This window comes from Cupressus sempervirens, chromosome 10 (assembly GCF_028749045.1).
Source record: "Cupressus sempervirens isolate cs-2001-9-10 chromosome 10, ASM2874904v1, whole genome shotgun sequence".
NCBI classification, from domain to species: Eukaryota; Viridiplantae; Streptophyta; class Pinopsida; order Cupressales; family Cupressaceae; genus Cupressus; species Cupressus sempervirens.
The window spans coordinates 398,867,937-398,888,393 of NC_143127.1; the positions used below are offsets into that span (position 1 = coordinate 398,867,937).

Consider the following 20,457-nt stretch of genomic DNA (forward strand, 5'->3'; position numbering starts at 1 on the left):
AGAGCCTTAGAAATATTTCTTAAAATGCATAAAGCTAGCATCAAATCAAGTCATTCACTTTTTCCATTGGAGTGCTTGCATTTCCTTATATGGGAGATCTAGAGAAGGCAAAGTGGATCCATGAGAAATTATTATCGGAGGATTCAAGTCCAATATTTATGATGTCACTATCTTTGTAAACATGTGTGCAAATAGTAGTTATCTAAACAGTGCACAAGAGTTGTTTGACAAAATACCTTAGAGAAATTTGGTGTTATAGACCAATGATTTTCAGGTATGTAGGAGTCAAAGATAGTAGTTTAGCATTGGGACTACGATGAGAGATGGTGCATTTGAAAGATTTTGGGTTCTTTGATAGTGGGCTTAGGGCTTGCAATCTTATTAAAGATCTACTATAGGGTAAATCAATACATTTTTAGGTGATTAGATCTAGATTTCATTCATACTATGTAGCCCAATATTTCCTTTGTTCCTCTTTCATATACAAACTTTAATAAGTTATTTAAATAGGAAAATAGTTGCATTCAAGAAATCAACATCCTGTTCAAGAGCAGATTTGGTGTTATGATTTTATGAACAAAGGAAGATGAATACCTAAAAATACAAGATCTTAGCTTAGAAAACAACCTAGATTTAACTTCATTCATTCAAACTTAGATATTGCTTAGATGTTGTCCTTACCATAAGTACTAACTCTGGCACTCAAATCTCATAAAATCTTTTATCCTTATATCAAAAAAATTACAAGCCATAGATGCACATGGTATAGCTATTTTTTTCTATTCAAAGGTAACAATTATGTCCATAGGTGACAACCATCCACAATATTCAATATATGACCTGAAGTTGGTCTAAATTGAAATCCTCTACTACACAGGATATTTGTGACATGCTAGAATCATTAGTTCACAATTCTCATGGCTCATCTCTTCAGACTTTAGTTTATTTAATATGCCACTTTCAATCACAAATGTGTCCTCACATTCATCACAATATAACTTCTTCCATTATTATGTAGTTATTACTCTTATAACTTGTTATCCCTATGCACAAGTTTATATGTAATCCTTGTATAGTTGGACTAGTAAAACTTGATTCACCCTCTAATTTGATGACATAGCTAAAAAGAAAACCTATAAATTTCAAATGCATGTGTGAATACACACAAATAGAAATATTTGTTCTTTCCTACTACCCATGTGTCACCAAATAGGAGGGGGAAGTGGTTGATTCCTATCTACCCACAAAGTAGTCTCATATGCCTTATTAATAGCACCACTAGAACACAGTGTTAAAAACCACCACTTTTGAATTCATTAGTTGATGATGATCATGGGTTCTTTGTTAGTGGACTTAGGGCTTGCAACCCTATTAAATATCTACTGTAGGGTAAATCTATACATTCTTAGGTGATTAGATCTAGATTTTTGAAATGTCCCATTCTCTAATTTTACATGATATTTCAAACCTCTAATCAGATCTTTAAGATCAAACAACCAATATTTCAAAGATCTACCAATTTCTCAATAAACTCCAAATCGGGTATGTCGAAAATAGTGCCAAAAACTTCACAGCTTCACATATTATTAATAAATTTGAAAGTGAAAATTCTTATAGAAATTTCAGCAGCATAACAGCCTACAAAATGATATTTCTAGATCTGTATAACATTTACACAACAGCTATCAAATGGAGGATAAAAACAATGCTCATCGAGCTCCCGAAAATAACATAGAATAGTTCGAAAACACCAAAAAAAAACAAATAATCTATCACAGAAGTATAATCATGACCAAATACATATATTCAGCTCTATTTTAACATCTAAAAGTCTGATATATAGCAGCAACCCAAACTGATATGAAATACTCAACCAAAAACACCAAACTCTTACAAAAATCACACCCGAAAACTCACAAATCTGCAATGTTCAGCACAAAGGCAAACTCTGTATGAGCATGCATATGGAACAGCTTCAAACTCCCATCCTTAGCCTTCCTGGAAACCTACGAACTCCCGTTCTTGGGTTTCTTTCTCCATAGGTTTGGCAGCTTTTGAAGAACAACAAAGCAATGCACAAAAATCAAGTTTTGGAATGGGCCCAAAATGCCTCCAAACCCCTTAAAAGAGGGCATAACCCTAACTCACGTCCAAGAGGGGTTAATATAACACATTTTAATAATAATTTTCATTTATTAGTCCAATGGTTTCTAAAGATTAACCCCTTTTTTTTGAAACTTCACCTTCTTGGGCATGCCTGCCTTTGGCAAAAACTATTATTTTTAATTATTTGAAAAGGGACATGACAAGTCCTCCCCTCCCAAATATTGCTTGTCCTCAAGCAATGGTTGAACAATAAACCAATCAATCTACCTAGATCCCAAATGTAGTCATGAACTATACTACTGTCAATTAACATAGGCTCTTGCAATATCCTCTGCAATATAACCAAGAGGAATCCATAATCAAACTGACAATTACAGCTCAACCAAACTCCAAAATCACCACTGCCACAGTCAAAAACCCACGAGACACAAAATCTTAGAACATCAGAACCCAAGTAAAGTGGACAAATTAAACTGCCAGCATAGTAAATACCATCAATGCATCCCACTGGCCTATATGGAATGTACAATCCAACTCTGCAACAATGGTGAATGCTCCCGAATGAAATTGTACCAAGTATGGAGAATCCACACATTGTACAACTCTTGCAGTCAATACAACTCTGCAAATCACCGGCCACTATCTCATAACCATAACTCCTATGCACTGTTGATGGTGAAAAGACATTAAAAGATAAATAGCAAGAAATAGAACCCAAACCAAATTTTCCATGAACAAGTGATACAACCCACTGTGAGTTACCACCAGCTAAGTCAAGAGATGTCATAGCCAAAGGAGTAGAATCAATAACAACAAATGCTGAAGCATCACTCCCAAACTCCTACTCTAAGTCACGTACTATCAAGCTGTCAACTGCAGAACCTATGACCATGTCATATCCATCACAACTCTCGTCCTGAGGCATCAAACTATCCCATAACTTATGACAAGCACTAGGAACCAAAGTACATCTCTGTATCATCATCTCATCAACATGATCATCAAAGGTAAATTGATGAGCATACCTCATAGTGTAGTGCTGATAGAATGCGCCAATCTTAGTCAGTGGCTCAGACTGTAATCCAAATGAAACTAACTGCAATCGATCACTAACCAAGTTGGAATTGACTACTACCTCCAAAGACATTACCAATGGAGTAATATTACTAGTAGGAACCATGCCAACTGCCGGCTCACCAACATCACACATGATCTTTGATACAACATCTCTAGTCTCTATGCCATTAGTACTAGAGGCCACCACCATGTCAGGTATACCACAACAATTACTACAATACCCAACTCAACTAAACCTGACTCTAGTAGGAATGAACCTGATATGCCAATGTTAGTATCAAGGATGGATGCATTCCCATCTCCACTATCTCTGACAATCTTGACCACGGACATCCTCAAATCACTAGACACCATAGCTTGTGACTGTATAGAATCTAGTAAAGACTATAGTTGCTCTGACTCCATGGTCACCTTAGCCAAATGAAACTGTGACTCCTTGAAATCCAATTGTGTACTCTCAAGAATCTCAGAAGTCACCTCAAGCTGCTAAGTAAGCTCACTCACCTCATCTTCCTTGGCCAACAATGCATCATATGTTGTACTGCCCCACTCCATAAGATAATCTCTGTCGGCTACCAACTGCATATAATCCTGTCTCAAAATTCAGATAGCCTCCCATAAAGAGTGGAACTCTGTCAAGGAAAGATAATTCCATCCATGCTCATCACTAGTAGGAGAACCCCATCCATAAACTGCTAACAATTGATGAGTAGCATCGAAATGTTGGCAAGCGATAGCAATGTCTCGCTCACTAACTCTAAACTAACTAGACACATGATGGCACTGGCTAGACTGTATCCTACAAACCTCCTCTAACGCACTGTCTAAAGGAGCATCCTCGAGGTTACTGGTCTCTAGAGTATTACCATCCATATCTTGCAAATCAACTCCAAAGCTCATATCAACATACGGAGTATCAAAAATTGTAGCACTGTTATCCAACTCCTCTGTACCAAAAGAAACCACCAAGGAAACTAAGTCTTCAAAACTGCCCACTGCATCCTCTTGGATGTCATCAATGCCAATATGATCCTAAGACTCATCTATACACATTGCCAAATATGAAAGATCATCAACACATTCCAACAAAAATGGTCGACTGGATATATGAACAAAGCCCAACACTGGTGTATAAAAACTAATACCAACATCGGATAAGCTCCTAGCACAAGAAAAGACAACACCATGCAATCTGCTAATCAAATCCATGATAGCACCCAAACAATCACTGCTACCAAAAAGTATTAAAGATTTCCAGTCAACTAAATCCCAAATGCCAATATAAAAATCTCGATTCCATATCCATAAACTATAATCAACTGGTAACTCAAGAAAACTCCTCACCTGAGTAATATGACCAATACCAACTAACTCCACATACCTGTCTGACATTGTCCCTGTATCTTGGATGTGAATGCAAGATGAACTCACAATATTATCAATGACCATGTATGATCTACCATTCACAGAAAGTTGAGTATCAAGAGTGCAAGATGAAACTAAACTCAACTCCATGCCATGCTTATCCCCATGTCTCTCCCAGTCTTGTAATGCCAATGGAGTATTCACCAAAGAAGCTCGAGTGTCCTCAAGCTCGTGAGAAAGCTTGTCAACTTCCTCCTCCTTCCTCCTCAAGGCATCTGAATAGTCTCCGATAAGGCTAAGAAGATGGTCACGATCTGATAGAAGATGTAAATAACTCAACTTCATCATTCCCATTCCTTCCCTAATCGCCTACAAGTCAACACAAGAAGACTTTTCTTGAACTCCCTTATGTCTACCCTATAATTGAATTATCTGAATATGATCCTCTATCATATCCCACATCCTGTCATGATGAGATAATGAAGTCAAAATACTATCTTTGTTCACCTTCAACTAGCTAGACAAATCATGTGAAGCACTACCTGCCTTAACCTCATGTGAAAAAGCATCTAGCTATGCCTGGTACTCTTTCTCAGCAAAGCCATGAATGCTCAATGTCTACTCATCTCTACCAGGTATCTCACCATCATGCATAACAAAATCCTCATAATCATCATCTAAACTCACTACCTCTTGTGGCAGAGTAGAATCTAAGACCTCTGCCTAACTATAAGCTAGTTTCTCAAACTCCTCATACAAGTTCTTGGTAATTGTGTCATCTGCCCTATGAGAAAATTTTCCAAATAGAAATCTAGTCAACTTATCCACCTTAGCTAGGTCAGACAACATGTCATTCGTCATACAGTGGTGCTCAACCAACTATTCAGACATGTCATGGCTTATTTTCCTAAGTCTATCTCGAATGTCTAAATAACCATCCTTCTTACTATTCTGGCTCTGGATATCAATTGTCCAAGATCCTGTCCTCTGAGACTCTGTACTATACCTGTCGATTCTAGATAAAGTAGAGTGTAACCCCAATAGGTTATAACTTCTTCAAACACCAAGAACTAACATGAAAATGATTAGAAGTAGCATGCAACCATAGATTTTGACATGCAGCTGATTAGAAGCAACATGCACCCACTAAATTCACCAAGAACTAACATGCAAATGATTAGAAGTAGCATGCAACAATAGATTTTGACATGAGGCTGATTAGAAGCAACATGCAACCACCAAAATCACCAAGAACTAACATGCAAATGATTAAAAGTAGCATGCAATCATAAATTTTGACATGCAAGATTTGGGTAGTTGTCAAAACTGATATGCAAACTTCTACAAACCATCAGGCTGGCAAGATCATAGCTCTGATACCACTGAAATATCTTGTTCTCTAATTTTACATGATATTTCAAATCTCTAATCAGATCTTTAAGATCAAACAACCAATATTTCGAAGATCTACCAATTTCTCAATAAACCCCAAATCGGGTATGTCGAAAATAGTGCCAAAACTTCACAGCTTCACATATTATTAATAAATATGAAAGTGAAAAATTCTTATAGAAATTTCAGCAGCATAAAAGCCTAAAAAATGACATTTCTAGATCTCTATAACATTTACACAACAGCTACCAAATAGAGGATAAAAACAATGCTCATCGGGCTCCCGAAAATAACATAGAATAGCTCGAAAACACCACAAAAACACTAATAATCTATCACAGAATTATAATCATGACCAAATACATATATTCAGCTCTATTTTAACATCTAAAAGTCTGATATACATCAGCAACCCAAACTGATATGAAATACTCAACCGAAAATACCAAACTCTTACAAAAATCACACCCAAAAACTCACAAATTTGCACTGTTCAGCACAAAGGAAAACTCTATATGAGCATGCATATGGAATGGCTTCAAACTCTCATCCTTAGCCTTCCTATAAACCTGAAAACTCTTGTTCTTGGGTCTCCTTCTCCACAGGTTTGGCAGCCTCTGAAGAACAACAAAGCAATGCGCAAAAATCAAGTTTTGGAATGGGCCCAAAATGCCTCCAAACCTCTTAAAAGAGGGCATAACTCTAACTCACGTTCAAGAGGGGTTAATAAAAAATATTTTAATAATTTAAAGCCATTTCTACATAATTTTTCTTTTCTTCTATTTATTTTAATATATTAAAGTTATTGATCTAACAATCTATTTGTTTTTAAAAAGGTGGAATTTACAGGCTAGGGAATTAAAAAATCAGTTGATTGCATCCATTGAGGAAAAAATTGGGAAAAACATTTTTGACACTGGCCTACTTTTGAAAAGAGCAGCAAAGCATATAAAGATTGTGAGGGATCAATATAGAAGGGGTCTTAAGGATAACCCAAAGTATGACCATCCTCCTATGATTCCACCGATGGAGTGGAATGAAATAATAGAAGATGCAAAGAGAAAAGGCTATGTGAAGATAGAGATAATGAAGCAGCACAGGGAAAAAAGAGGTATGCCATTATAGTATTAAGTACATTGTAATCATGCACTAATTATTGATATTTGTAAATATATAATCTAAGATGTTTGAAATTGTTAATAGATTACAGGACACATCCGTGGCTACAAAAGCAAGAATAGAAAAGGTTGGCCAACACAAACTTGGCTCTCATGGCTATATGAATCTATAGTCTCGACTTGCAAGTAGAGCGATGAATTTTTTTTAATTTTTTTTTAATTTTTTAATATAATGTTGCAAATAGTTTTGTTTAATGAAACCATACATGGAAAATTGACGTTATCAAGCAAAAAAAATAAGGCACAGATTTCAATGTGGAGGTCACAGATGAAGATAGAAAAATTTCCTTGAAGGAAGGCTATAAAGTTGTGGTTGCACACCTATGTGAAGAATCTATAAGCCTTGCCCAAGAATCTAGTGCACCAAATGATATCTCACAGGTAAATTGGTCAGATGAAAACTAAATAAAATTAAATAGTTGAGAAGATTCTTTTTTTGTATTAGTTTAGAATTATCAAGTATAGATTAACCCAGACTCTGCCAAAGGCCATAAAACATGACAAATAGCAACTTTACACATCTAGAATTCATGACATGAATGAAAACTTTACACATCTAGAATTCATGACGTGAATGACAATCTTCATCCATATAATTCTATTTTAAAATTTAGGACTTTTTCTTGTTATGTGTTGTGATATATAATTAATATTTGTCAAAATTGTAGGAAGAAGCTTGCACAGAGACTTTTGTTTGATAAAGGTGCAAATGATGATCATGAAAGAAGCATATTGACAAAGCTGAAGCAACAGTGTGGTGGTTAGTTTACTTCTAAAATGGAGGGAATGGTATGTTGCATCATACATAAATAAAAAACTCACTTTGATTCTTATCAATGAAGTTAATCTAATTGTAAATTGTGTAAAAATCTGTGTGCTTGTATGTAGGTCACAGATTTAACATTAGCAAAGGAGAACCAAGGGCATTTTGACGATTATCTTAATGAAAATTCTCAAGCACATCCCAGCATAGACTTGACTGTGATAGTTTTTACAACTGGGTTTTGGCCGAGTTACAAATCATTTGATCTTAACCTGCCAGCAGAAATGGTATGCCCATTTTGTATACAATATACCTTTTAAATTTTCCAATTTCTAAAGCAAGTTAACATTTTGACCTTTTCTACTTAATGTAGGTAAGATGCATAGAGGTGTTCAAGCAGTTCTATCAGACAAAGACAAAGCATAGAAAGCTTACATGGATATAATCTTTGGGTACTTGTAATATTAATGGGAAGTTTTACCCTAAGCCTATGGAACTTGTTGTTACTACTTACCAAGTAATTTCCTTTTTGGTTGATTACTGGCTGACAATTAGATTCCTTTATTCATATAAAATGGCATTATAGGTCATTTTATACTGATCATTATTGAAAATTTCTTCTTCCAGTTTCTAGTTAAGAATTAGTTGGGTAGGATAAGTTAAAGCAATGGTTAATGTCATTAATTGTTAATGACCATACATTGATAATTTGATTAATTTTCTACTTATGCTATCTATTTAAAGGAAAACTAAAATTGATGTGTTATAGAAACCATAAATATGAAAAGTGAATACATCACATTTGTTAGTGTTAGTTTACTTGATATATCTGGAATTCACTTCTTTTTCCTTGTGTAACTTACTCTATGGTTATGATACGTAGGCATCATCATTCTTGCTATTCAATGCATCTAAAAGGCTAAGTTACTAAGAAGTGAAGACTCAATTGAATTTGACTGATGAAGATATTGTCAGATTGCTACATTCTCTTTCATGTGTGAAACATAAAATTCTCAATAAAGAGCCAAATAGAAAAACTGTGGCACAAATAGATGTCTTCGAAGTCAATTCAAAATCCACTAATAAGATGAGGAGAATCAAGGTATGAACTCTGATATAACAAATTGTATACTATTTTGCCTATCTATTTTTAACAAAAATTAATGCATGCAGAGATCACATGGGAATTGGTTTCTACCTGATTGCAGATTCCATTCCCACCAGTGGATGAGAAAAAAAAGGTGATTGAGGATGTGGATAAAGATAGATGTTATGCAATTCTAATCAATAAATTATGAGTTAGTTGAAGATTAATGCTAATACGTTTTCTCATGAATCTTTTTCCAGAATGTTTCTACTCTAACACCTAGACTGATTTAACTTCATTTTAAAGTATTGGCTCTGAATTTGTATTGATTAGACATCATTTTAGAGTAGTGAAGTTGTAATATGGATAATATGGTAACAAAAGGTGATCAATGCCAATGGTAGTCACTTGGTGTTAAAGAAATCAGGAACATCTTAGAGGAGACTTGGAATATTGTATTGGCTATGTCATTTGTGGTTCTTCTGATAAGGTGTTAAATTGTTGATAGAAGCAAAAGAAAGTACTTTGTCCTAGATAAATAGGTGTTGAAGCTCCACTTCTTTTCCTCCAAATGATCAGAGCTTTTAATATGGATAATATAGTAATCAAAGTTGATTGAATGGTATTTACCTTGCATTTAAAAAATTGGCAATATTTGAATAGGAAAATTTGCAAGTTAGGAATTTGCAAGACTGAGTAAATTGTGACGAATTTGGGTTTTGAGCCTCAAGAGGAGGGCATTAATCAAGCTCCTCTCTGGCTCCATCTATAGCAGATGTGGAAACTTGACTAAGTGTCAAAAAACTCAACTTGTTTAGACCTAAAAAATGATTATGTTGGTAAGGATAGTAAGGATAGTGCCATGAAGTAATAATGGTTATGAAGGTGTGAAAAGGTCACACTGGTACTGAAGCAAAATTTTAGTCAAAGAATAAAAAGTTAAAACTTAGCATCCACTGGATGTGTAATCCAATGCTTTTATTCTATTGAGGAATGTTGTGTCACTGTTCACCCTATTGCAAGTAGGTGCACACAAGGATGAAATGAAAAGTAAGTTCCACCCTTGAAAAATGATTATGTTGGTAAGGATAGTGAGGATAGTGCCATGGACATTTATATGCAGCCTGAAAATGGTGTTATTGAAGGTTGGTTTTGCAAGCATTTAACTTGAGGAACACAAACAAGGTTTAGAGCTTAATGTGCTTGTTTTATTAGCTCCAATGAAAATGGTTCTAATGATATTTCTAGTATTCATGTTCCCTCTTCATTAGAATGAGCTCACTTTGATGCTTGTTTATGATAACACATTACAAATGATTAAAGGAAATGACTATGCAATGAATCAAACCATGTACAACTAAATGATATGGAAAAATATGAGTTTATTATTTACTACTAAGACTAAAAAGAGAGATTACAGACCTATTATCAATCATAAATCAAACTATAACAATTCAATCCATAGGTTTTAATGCCATATAATCAACATGTATCACATCTAGATGTTAGCTAGCTATTGTAGGCTTATGTAGACCACTTTGGGACTAGTAAATGACCACTTTAATGTATGATATGAAGTACGATCTACAACAAAAAGACTAATATTATCCTACATGGGTTTGATATGCAATTTCTAGCCATCATATTCAGTGCCATGAATCTAATATGCACTTTCAACCACTATATCCCTTCAGATATGGTAACTTTGAATGACACCAATTTTTTCTTTGCTTCAAGTGACTTGGAGGGGTGGCTTGGTGAGCTAACTCAATGAGCTGACATGGCGAGCAGACTTGGTGAGCAAACTTAAAGAGTCAACTTGGTGAGGCGACTTGGTGAGCATACTTGAACAATTGACTTAGTGAGTCGACTATGGGAATAGACCTAGCAAACCAACATTATCACCAGCCTTAGAGATGCAACTTGGTGGGGAAGATTGGTGAGCCTACATAGAGAGCCCCACTTGGTGAGATGAGATGGTGAGTCAACTTGGTGAGATGACTTGTAGAGCTAACTTGGTGACCAAACTTAAGGAGTCAACTTGTTGAGGTGACTCAACAAGGTGACTTGATGAGCAAACTTAGAGTCAACTTGGCGAGCATATACTTGAACAATCGACTTGTTGACATGAATTTGTGGGGTGACTTGGTGAGCCCACATGGTGAGCATACTTGAACAATCAGCTTTGTGAGCCAAACATGTGAGCTGACATGGTGAGTGGGCTTAGAGAAGCAACTCAGTGGGGCAACTTGGCAAGCACACATAATGAGCCAACTTGCTGAGGCAAGGTGGTAAAACCACTGGGTGAGCCAACTTGGTGAGCTGACTGAAAGAGTCAACTTGTTGAGGTGACTGGGTGGGGGTGACTTGGTAAGTTGACTTAGGGGGTAGACTTGGTGAGTGAACATAAAGAGTCAACTTGGTGAGTGTACTTGAATTGTCAGCTTGGTGAGCTGACTAGGGGAGTCAACTTGGTGAGCTAACATGGCGAGTCAACTTAAAGTGGTGAGTTCGTGGGGCAAGTGGGAGTGACTTGGTGAGCTGATCGAGAGAGTTGGCTTAGGGGCCAGACTTGGTGAGAAAACTTAGAGAGTCAACTTGGTGAGCATACTTCAATTGTTATCTTTGCAAGCTAACTTAGGGAGCCAACCTAATGATCTAAGATGGTGAGTGGGCTTAAAGTGGCAACTTGGTGGGACAAGTTGGTGAGTGAGTTGACTTGGTGAGTGAGTTTGATGAGTGGACCTAAAGATTGACCTTGATGAGGCACTTTGGTGGGGTCACTTGATGACCAACTCAAAGAGTCAACTTGGAAAGCATACTTGAACAGTCGACTTAGTGTGGCAAGTTGGCAAGCTAACTTAGCGAGTCCAGTCAATCAAGAGGAAATAGTTGAGAGCTTAGAGTGACACAATTTTTAGAGGATCATATGAAATGAAATGGGCGTGCAAGCAAAAAGAAACTAGAAAGACATTGTGTAGAGATGAAGGCATGAAATGGATGGTTTTGGAGCACTCAGCATAGACACTCAACATTCAGTACATATCATCATTTGAGATCAAATGGGTGTATGGGATTATATGCATAGTGAATAATAAAGGAGGGAATTGAACCCTCCCTGAGGCTCATAGTTGTTGAGGTCCACTTCAACAATGGCCCTTCCTGTGAAATTGTTGTCTAAGACCTTTCTAATGAGATAATGTGTTATGAGCTCTTCATCAGTGGGATGGAACATGAATCCAAGAGGCAATTGTGCATCAACCATATCACATCACCCATATCATATGGGTGATGCACAACTACCTTCTGGATTCATGTTCCATCCCAGTGATGAAGAGCTCACAACACATTATCTCATTAGAAAGGTCTTAGAAAACAATTTCACAGGAAGGGCCATTGCTAGAGTGGACCTCAATAACTGTGAGCCGCAAAAAAATTTTGATTAAGCATTGGTCAAAATTTTGACCAATGCCATGTAGTTTTCTACCAAGAATTGGTCAAAATTTTGAGCAATGCCTTGTAGTTTACTACCAAGATTTGGTCAAAATTTTGACTAATGAACTAGTGATTTCCACCAAGCATTGGTTGAAAGTTCGACTAATGAATGGCAGAAAAATGCCCTAACAATCCTAACATTTTTTTACCACCATATTGGTCAAAAATTTGACCATCGTAATTGTTGGTCAAATTTTTGACCAACAAATTTTTTACCAGTACTCTACACTTTTCCACCAAGCATTGGTCAAAATTTTGACCAATGCCCTACAGATTTCTACCAAGCATTGGTCGAAAGTTTGACCAATGAATGGTAGAAAATGTGGTCACAATTTCAACTATTTTCGACCAACGTATTGGTCAAAATTTTGACCAACCAGTAGGTTGGTTGAATTTTTGACCGAAATTTTTTTGACCAATGTATTGGTCAAATTTGGTCAAAAATTGGGTTAAAATTTTGACCAATAAAGGTCAAAAAATGAGCCCAAATGTACTAGTGTCTCTAATTGATTCTACAATTGACTTTTAATTCTAAGTCACCTTCAATTCTTTGCATGCAAACTATCTTGTTTGTTCCTCCAATTTTGATCACTCACCCATAAAGATTTTAAGGCTTTGTCCTCCTTAAGAAGACTTAGGTGGCTTAGGGTTAGGTATGAATCTATGACTAAGATTCATCCATATTTCCACTTAAACCTTCTCATTTCCTAATTGGCTACATCTGATTTCATAGGGAATCCAAATATAGATTTATCTCTATCTCCAAAAGATCATAATCTATCCTTAAGTAAGCTCAAAAATGGTTTACATAGTTGTTTGTGCCATTAAAAACAAATATGTCAAAACTATGTCACTCGGCATATGAAGTCTCTAATGCTCAACATGCATTGTTCTATATACTATGAATCAACACTTGAATTACTTAGCATCCACTATTTACTTGGCTCTTGAATTACTCAGCATGGTTTATCTTCTTGGCACCTGAGTGACTTGGGACTTATTGCAACTCAAGATGGTCCAATATTTACATGTTGTGCTTGGCATGTATTACTAGTTTGGCATGAACTGAGTAAATGGCTTAAGTGTGTTGACACACACTTTTTGAAACTAATCTAAGATCAACATAATGAAGTTAAATGCTTTTAGTTAGGACTAATTTCCTTTGAAATCTTGAAAATAGGGATACAAAATAGACACACCCAACATCTTTTTCTTGTAATTGTGATAGAACCTTATAGGAGGAGGCTCCCAATTTTTGCTCAAGATATAGACATTATTGATTTAGGGGTTTCCATAAATAGAGGGAAAATTAGAAGCATGGGGGTTCTAGGTAAAATGCAAGCTCATCATATTGGAAAGGTAGTAGAGATGGGTTCCCAATTTTTAAAGAAGAAATATCCCTTAGTCCACTTTTCACAGGGATATGATTTTCTTTCCATGTCATTTATTTTTCCAAGACATACAATTTCATAAATGCATGAAGAGTTTTTAAATGTAGTAGTTGGAGAAGGGGTAGGAGTTGACCATGAGGCCTTAGGAAATCAACAAACTAGGTCTCTAAAGCTAACCTAAAGGCTGAGGGTTTATCGAAATGGGATTTGGAGAAATTTGTTCATAATGTTATTTTAAAAGTGGTTGATGAATAGATTGATAAGAAGGACTATGAAATTGGGGTTGACTATTTGCATTTAAAGGAGGAGAATTTACTATGGAAATTCTTTTATTTTAGTATTATTATTATTTAAAGATTAACTTAATTATTAAATAACTAATGTAAAACCAAAATTAAAACTAAAATATTTATTCTATATATAATGCGAAGACATAGAGTATTTTTATAAAGATGTTTATATTAAATGTGATAAGATAATTGTGAAAACTAATATTTTAATCTAAATAAAAGAAGTAAACAAACATGATTATCTCAAAAAATACTTTCAAATAAAAATATTTGGTTTTATTTAATGAAATATATAAAATCTAAAGAGTTTTTTTTTTAACATAACATACTTGTTAGAAAGTATTGAGAAGTTCGATAATTATTATTCTGTTGGATCACCTTAGTCATAAAATAAAAGATTGGGGATTTCCTTAATAAGTGTTTTATTTTTTTCTTTAATTTATGACTATTTACAAAGTTAGAAAAAATACAATTATCTCCACCAAATCAAGAATATTATTTAGTCGAAAACTCAAACCACTAGAAACTTGAAAGAAGCTATCAAGTTATTCTATTTTTAAGTATTCAATTAATGATAAATGAAATGAAATTATATTTATCATTTTAAATATTTTGATTTGTATCAACATTGAAAAATGCTTATTGAAGCAAGCGAATGGTTTGGAATTAGGGTTTGTATAAGTTTTTTTCTAAAACCTTTCATTTTAGTTGCATTTCATTTAGCATTTACTATGGGATATCTTTTGGATTATAATGGCCTTGACCTTCTTTGGCCCAACAGTTCATGTTAGTGTTGGAGTTGTTATTGGTGACAATAATGGCTCCTCCAAGCAAATGTTCATTTCCATGAAGTAACTCCTTATCTGATATTGTTCTTTATATGAAAGATTCTAATTATGTATGTACATGGCTTAAGAAATATAACTTAATAGGGTTTTTTATTTGCCACACTCCTTTTGAAAGAATGCTTTGTGAGTCATTTTCCACTATCTGGGCTCCCTAGGGTGTTTTCCTTGAGGTTTTTCAAAGTCTCACCAAGGATTTATTTCTATTTTATTTTGGAAACCCTAGCTAGGTTGAACATATTGTGAGAAATTTGATTGAAAAGATCATTGTTGAAGAAGGAAGATTGTTTGCAAAGAGGGAGATTGTTAATAAAGAATGGTTTCGATCATTATTTTGTCACTAATGTCAAACCTACTATTTGTTGGAATGAAAATTTCTTATTAGATCCAAGTACTATCACTTAGTTGATTGATGAAGAGGATTTAATCAATAAGATTTAACAAAAGTACCAGAGGGAAAGGTTGAGTTATGGTTTTGTAATAAAGTGCAAGGATTGGTTAAGACACTTGTAACATGATGTATTGGTAATAAAATTGAAGATATAGAGGTTGGCCACACTTAGAAACACTGGAAGGATAAGTTGCAACAAGGTTGACTACAAAGCTTAACTAAGTTCATTACTGAGTGTTCATGCCGAGCAAAATTTCAATAGTTCCAAGCTACTGCATTATGTGAAAAGTCAATGATTTTCCAAATCTAAGCTAACAAGGTTGTTACCTAGAACTTTTTGAACCTGATGGAGGATAAGGATGATGAGCTGGAGGCACAAAATTTTAGATAAACCATTTTTAGGTGAATTCAGGAGGATTTTTTATGACGTTTCTAGAAGAAACAAGATATGGGTTCAATTCGTTGAATCCTACCTAATCCATTCAAACTAAAATTAGAAGGAAGAATTGAGCATGAAAGAGGATTCTAGACTACTATTTATGGAGTCATAGGCCAAGAAGTTAGAGATATTGGGGTGTCAAATTGCAAAGTGGTTCAAGGGTATCAAGGAGAATACATCAAGAGAAGAAGGGAGAACAAGAGCACAGAGACTCTACTTAGATAAGTGGCCATATAAGAAATTGCACTATTACAATGAGCATGAAGACTCAAGGAGATGTAGCTTGAAAGGATAAAAAGTTGTCAGAGCTATAGAGACTAAATGCCAGGAAAATTGTGAAGAGCTAAACTGAGATCTAAAATTTGCAAGATAAGTTGTGAGTTGTATCAAGTCAAAAGCCCTTATTGTTACTCTCTAACAATTGTGTTAGCTAAGGTAAAATCCTATGGACTTAGGTTGGTTTAAAAATCATTTGTAAATCCTTTAATAGGATGGCATTCCAAGTGAATGTTCTAAAGTCCTTTAACCAGGCCTACTTCTAATAGGGTGGTTAAAATCCTTTAACTAGGTCACACTTAATAGTGTGTTATAGCCTTTAACAGGGCAAGCCTTTCATAGGGCATCACTTCAAAAGAGTGAGAATTGAGTAGCATGTTACTAGTAATTTTTCCCAAATTGAGTTTCCATGTAAATCACTATGTTATGTGTTGATCTCTCATGTGTTATGCTTGCATGTTGATTTACTATAACTTGTTAAAGTGGAAAAGTTTAAGCTTGGATGAATGAAAATTTTAATGGGCTCACTATACTTGGTGAAAAAGTTTTATTAAGGACATTTAGACCTTGAATAACTGATTCACACCCCCCCACCCCACCTCTCTCAATTATTCTAACATATTTGTAACAATTGATATCTGAGTCATCTGCTAATTTAGTTTAAAGATATTAGAAGCAGGAAGATCAAGATGTCCAAGAGAGAAGTTCCCAAGCTTAACAAAGATAACTTCATTGCATGGAAAAATTTGATAAAGCTACATCTTGGATCAATAAGTCACCATGCGCAAACCTCAATTGAAGTAGAACATGTTGATCTAGTTTTACCCACAACAAAAGACATGAAGAGAAAAAGGAGCACAATCAGGTAATGGAAGAGATTGCATCTACCCTCAACTATGTTGAATTTGATGACATTAAATGATGTGATTCTGCATTCAAAATGTGGAAAGCTTTGAGTGATACTTATGGAGGAGATTAGAATTTTCAAAGAGAAAAAGAGAAAGTCTTAGAGGAAAGTTTGATAATATGCCTCTAGAATGAAAGAAGTGGTAAGTGTAATAAGAAGTTTGGGTGGTCATTAGGAAGATGCCACTATTAATAGAAAATACTTAAGAACCTTACTCCCTATCTATGCTATTAGAGCTTCAGCCATCCATGGGTTTAGAGGTGTGCCAGGAAACTAGCTAACTTTTGAAGGTATAGTGGGAAGACTGACTGCATTTGAGTTGTCCAACTTTGATAACTACAAACCCAAGAATCTTGAATCTAATTTCTAGGCCAAGCTAACATTAAAAGACACCAAGGAGGTGAAACCAAAGAAGAAGAAGAAAAAAAAAAAGTATGCATCTAGTGATAGTAGCATAGATGAAGAAGATGTGGAACAATTGGAAGCATTGTTGGCTAAAAGATTTCATAGAGGCAAAGGAAAATTCAAAGGAAGCTTCCTATATTTTTTTATAATTACAATGAAGTAGATCAGATTATTATGAGGTGTACATAGAAGAAGAACTACAAAGAAGGAAACAAGTACAAAAACAAAAGGGAAGATGATAGTAGAGATTACAAAGACAAAGGCAAAAAGTGCTACATTGTTGAAGAAGAAGATTCTGATGAAAATGATGATGGGGTAGTCTATATAGCTATGAAGGATGAATTAGATGAAGATGAAGCAACAACACTAGTAACCTCTCAGCAAAAATGATAGGTGGATCATAGATATTGGATGTTCACATCACATGAAAGGAGACAAAAGTAAGTTTATTACCTTTACTCAATATGATGGAAATAGTGTTAGATTTGGAAATGATGCTCCATGTGAAAACAAAGGAGAAGGTTCTATTAAACTTATAGAGAAAATATCGTGTGATAATGCATACTATTTTGAAGGATTAAACTACAATTTGTTGATTGTGTCACAACTAGGCAATATAGGTTGTAAAGTAGAATTTAAAAACAAATCTGCCAAAATCTATGACACTAATGGAAATTTGATAGGAAAAGGTGAACAAACTAGGAGTAACTTTTTTTACCTAGATATGGAAGATGAAACCTATCTTATTGTAAAACTTGATGATGTGTGGCTATAGCATAAAAGGATGTGTCATGTTAATTTTGATAATCTAATTAACATCATAAAAAAGAAGAAAGTCAAAGGTTTTCCTAAGCTGAAGAAGCTTGAAAATACCATGTGCAAAAAATGTCAACTATGAAAGATGACCATGTCAAGTTTCAAAAGAAAAGTTACACCTCACAGTCCACAACAGAAGCTAAGTATGTTGCTGCTACTATCAACTACACCAATATTGTATGGATCAAACATCTGCTACAAGGTATGAAGGAAGAGGTAATTGAACTTGTGATACTCTATTGTGATAATACAAGTACCATCAATATATCAAATAATCTTGTGATACATGCCAAAACAAAGCATATTGCAATTAAGTATCACTATGTAAGAGAATTAGTAGAAGACAAGCAAGTAAGAATGGAATAAGTTAGTTCAAAGAAACAAATTACTAACATCTTCACAAAAGCACTACCTAAAGATGCATTTGAGTATTTAAGAAGTAAATTAGGGATGATACCCCTAGCCAAGGCTACTTGAGTAATAGCAAAACTTCTCTGCATCAAATGAGTTGATTGTTAAAATATTAAAAACTGATGTACAGGATACTTACTTTAGGATTTTTCCTGAAGTAATCAAGGTACTAAAAATTCCAAATCATTCACAAGCAAGGTGATAGAGGGAGAAATCAAAGTACCTACAAATGCCACACTTGTATGTTAACATGTATGTCTTTGGCATTATTGTATAAGAGGGAGAATTAGTAGAAACTGATCAATGCATACAGAGGGAGAAATGATCAAATCTAGAGAATCAAATGGACAAAGACATAAATATCATTTCAAATAGCAGAACATAGAGGAAGAAATACTATGCAAAGGGAGAAATGACACAAATATATTTCAAGAAAGAAAATGTAAGAAGGAGAAAAGGAGTGTTTAGGGAGAATAGTAGAAAATAAGTAGAAAGAAAATAGTAGCTCAGAGGGAGAAAATTGGGTAGACAAAAAATCAATCAGAGAAATAGTAGAACAAAAAATGAAAAAAGGCAAAAGGAGAAGATAGTTTATGAGTAAAGGGAGACATAAGCTAGTTTATGTTGCTGATAAAATAAATAGTTTTGAATAAAGTTTTCTTTTTGACATTTGATTTATTATTTTAACCTAGTTAGAATTTTGATAACTTGATTGATCAGTTTGGTTTGCCATCAATGCCATAGAGGGAGAATAATAGAAATATAATTGAAAAGATTGTTGTTGAAGAAGGAAGAATGTTTGTAAAGAGGGAGATTGTTGATAAAGAATGTTTTCAATCATTTTTTTGTCATTGATGTCAAAATAACTATTTGTTGGAATGAAAATTTCTTATTAGATCCAAGTACTATCACTTAGTTGATTGATGAAGAGGATTTAATCAACAAGATGTAACAAAAGTACCAGAGGGAAAGGTTGACTTATAGTTCTGTAATAAAGTGCAAGGATCAGTTAAGACACTAGTAAAATCATGTATTGGTAATATACTTGAAGATACAAAGGTTGGCCACACTTAGAAACACTGGAAGAATAAGTTGCAACATGGTTGACTGCAAAGCTTAACTATGTTCATTAGTGAGTGTTGAGCAAGCTAGTTCACATTGAGTAGAATTTCAATAGTGCCAAGCTACTGCATTATGTGAAAAGTCAAAGATTTGCCAAATCTAAGCCAACAAGGTTGTTACCTTGAATTTTTTGAACTTGATGGAAGATAAGGATGATAAGCTAGAGGCATAGAATTTTAGATAAACCATTTTTAGGTGAATTCAAGAGGATTTTTTATGATGTTTCTAGAAGAAACAAGATATGGGTTCAATTCATTGAATCTACCTAATCCATTCAAACTAAAATTACAAGAGAGAAGAATTGAGCAAGAAAGAGGATTCTAGACTTCTATTTAAGGATTCATAGGCCAAGAAGCTAGAGTTACTAGGGTGCCAAATTGTAAAGTAGTTGAAGGGTATCAAGGAGAAGACATTGAGAGAAGAAGAAAGAACAAGAGCATAGAGACTCTGCTTCGATAAGTGGCCATATAGGATATTGCACTAGTACATTGAGCATGAAGACTCAAGGAGACAAAGCTTGAAAGGAGAAAAAGTTATCAAAGCTATAAAGACTGAAAGCCAAGAAAATTGTGAAGAGTTAAACTGAAATCTAAAATTTTCAAGATAAGTTATGAGTTATATCAAGTCAAAAGACCTTGTTGTTACTCTCTAACAATTATGTTAGCTAAGGTAAAATCCTATGGACTTAGGTTGGTTTAATA

At 34.7% G+C, this 20,457-nt stretch overlaps 1 pseudogene; it reads left to right on the plus strand.

Moving 5' to 3' along the window:
* The first annotated feature begins 7,683 nt into the window (after positions 1-7,683).
* Positions 7,684-9,179, plus strand: LOC149534361 (cullin-1-like; annotated as a pseudogene).
* Positions 9,180-20,457: the final 11,278 nt, after the last annotated feature.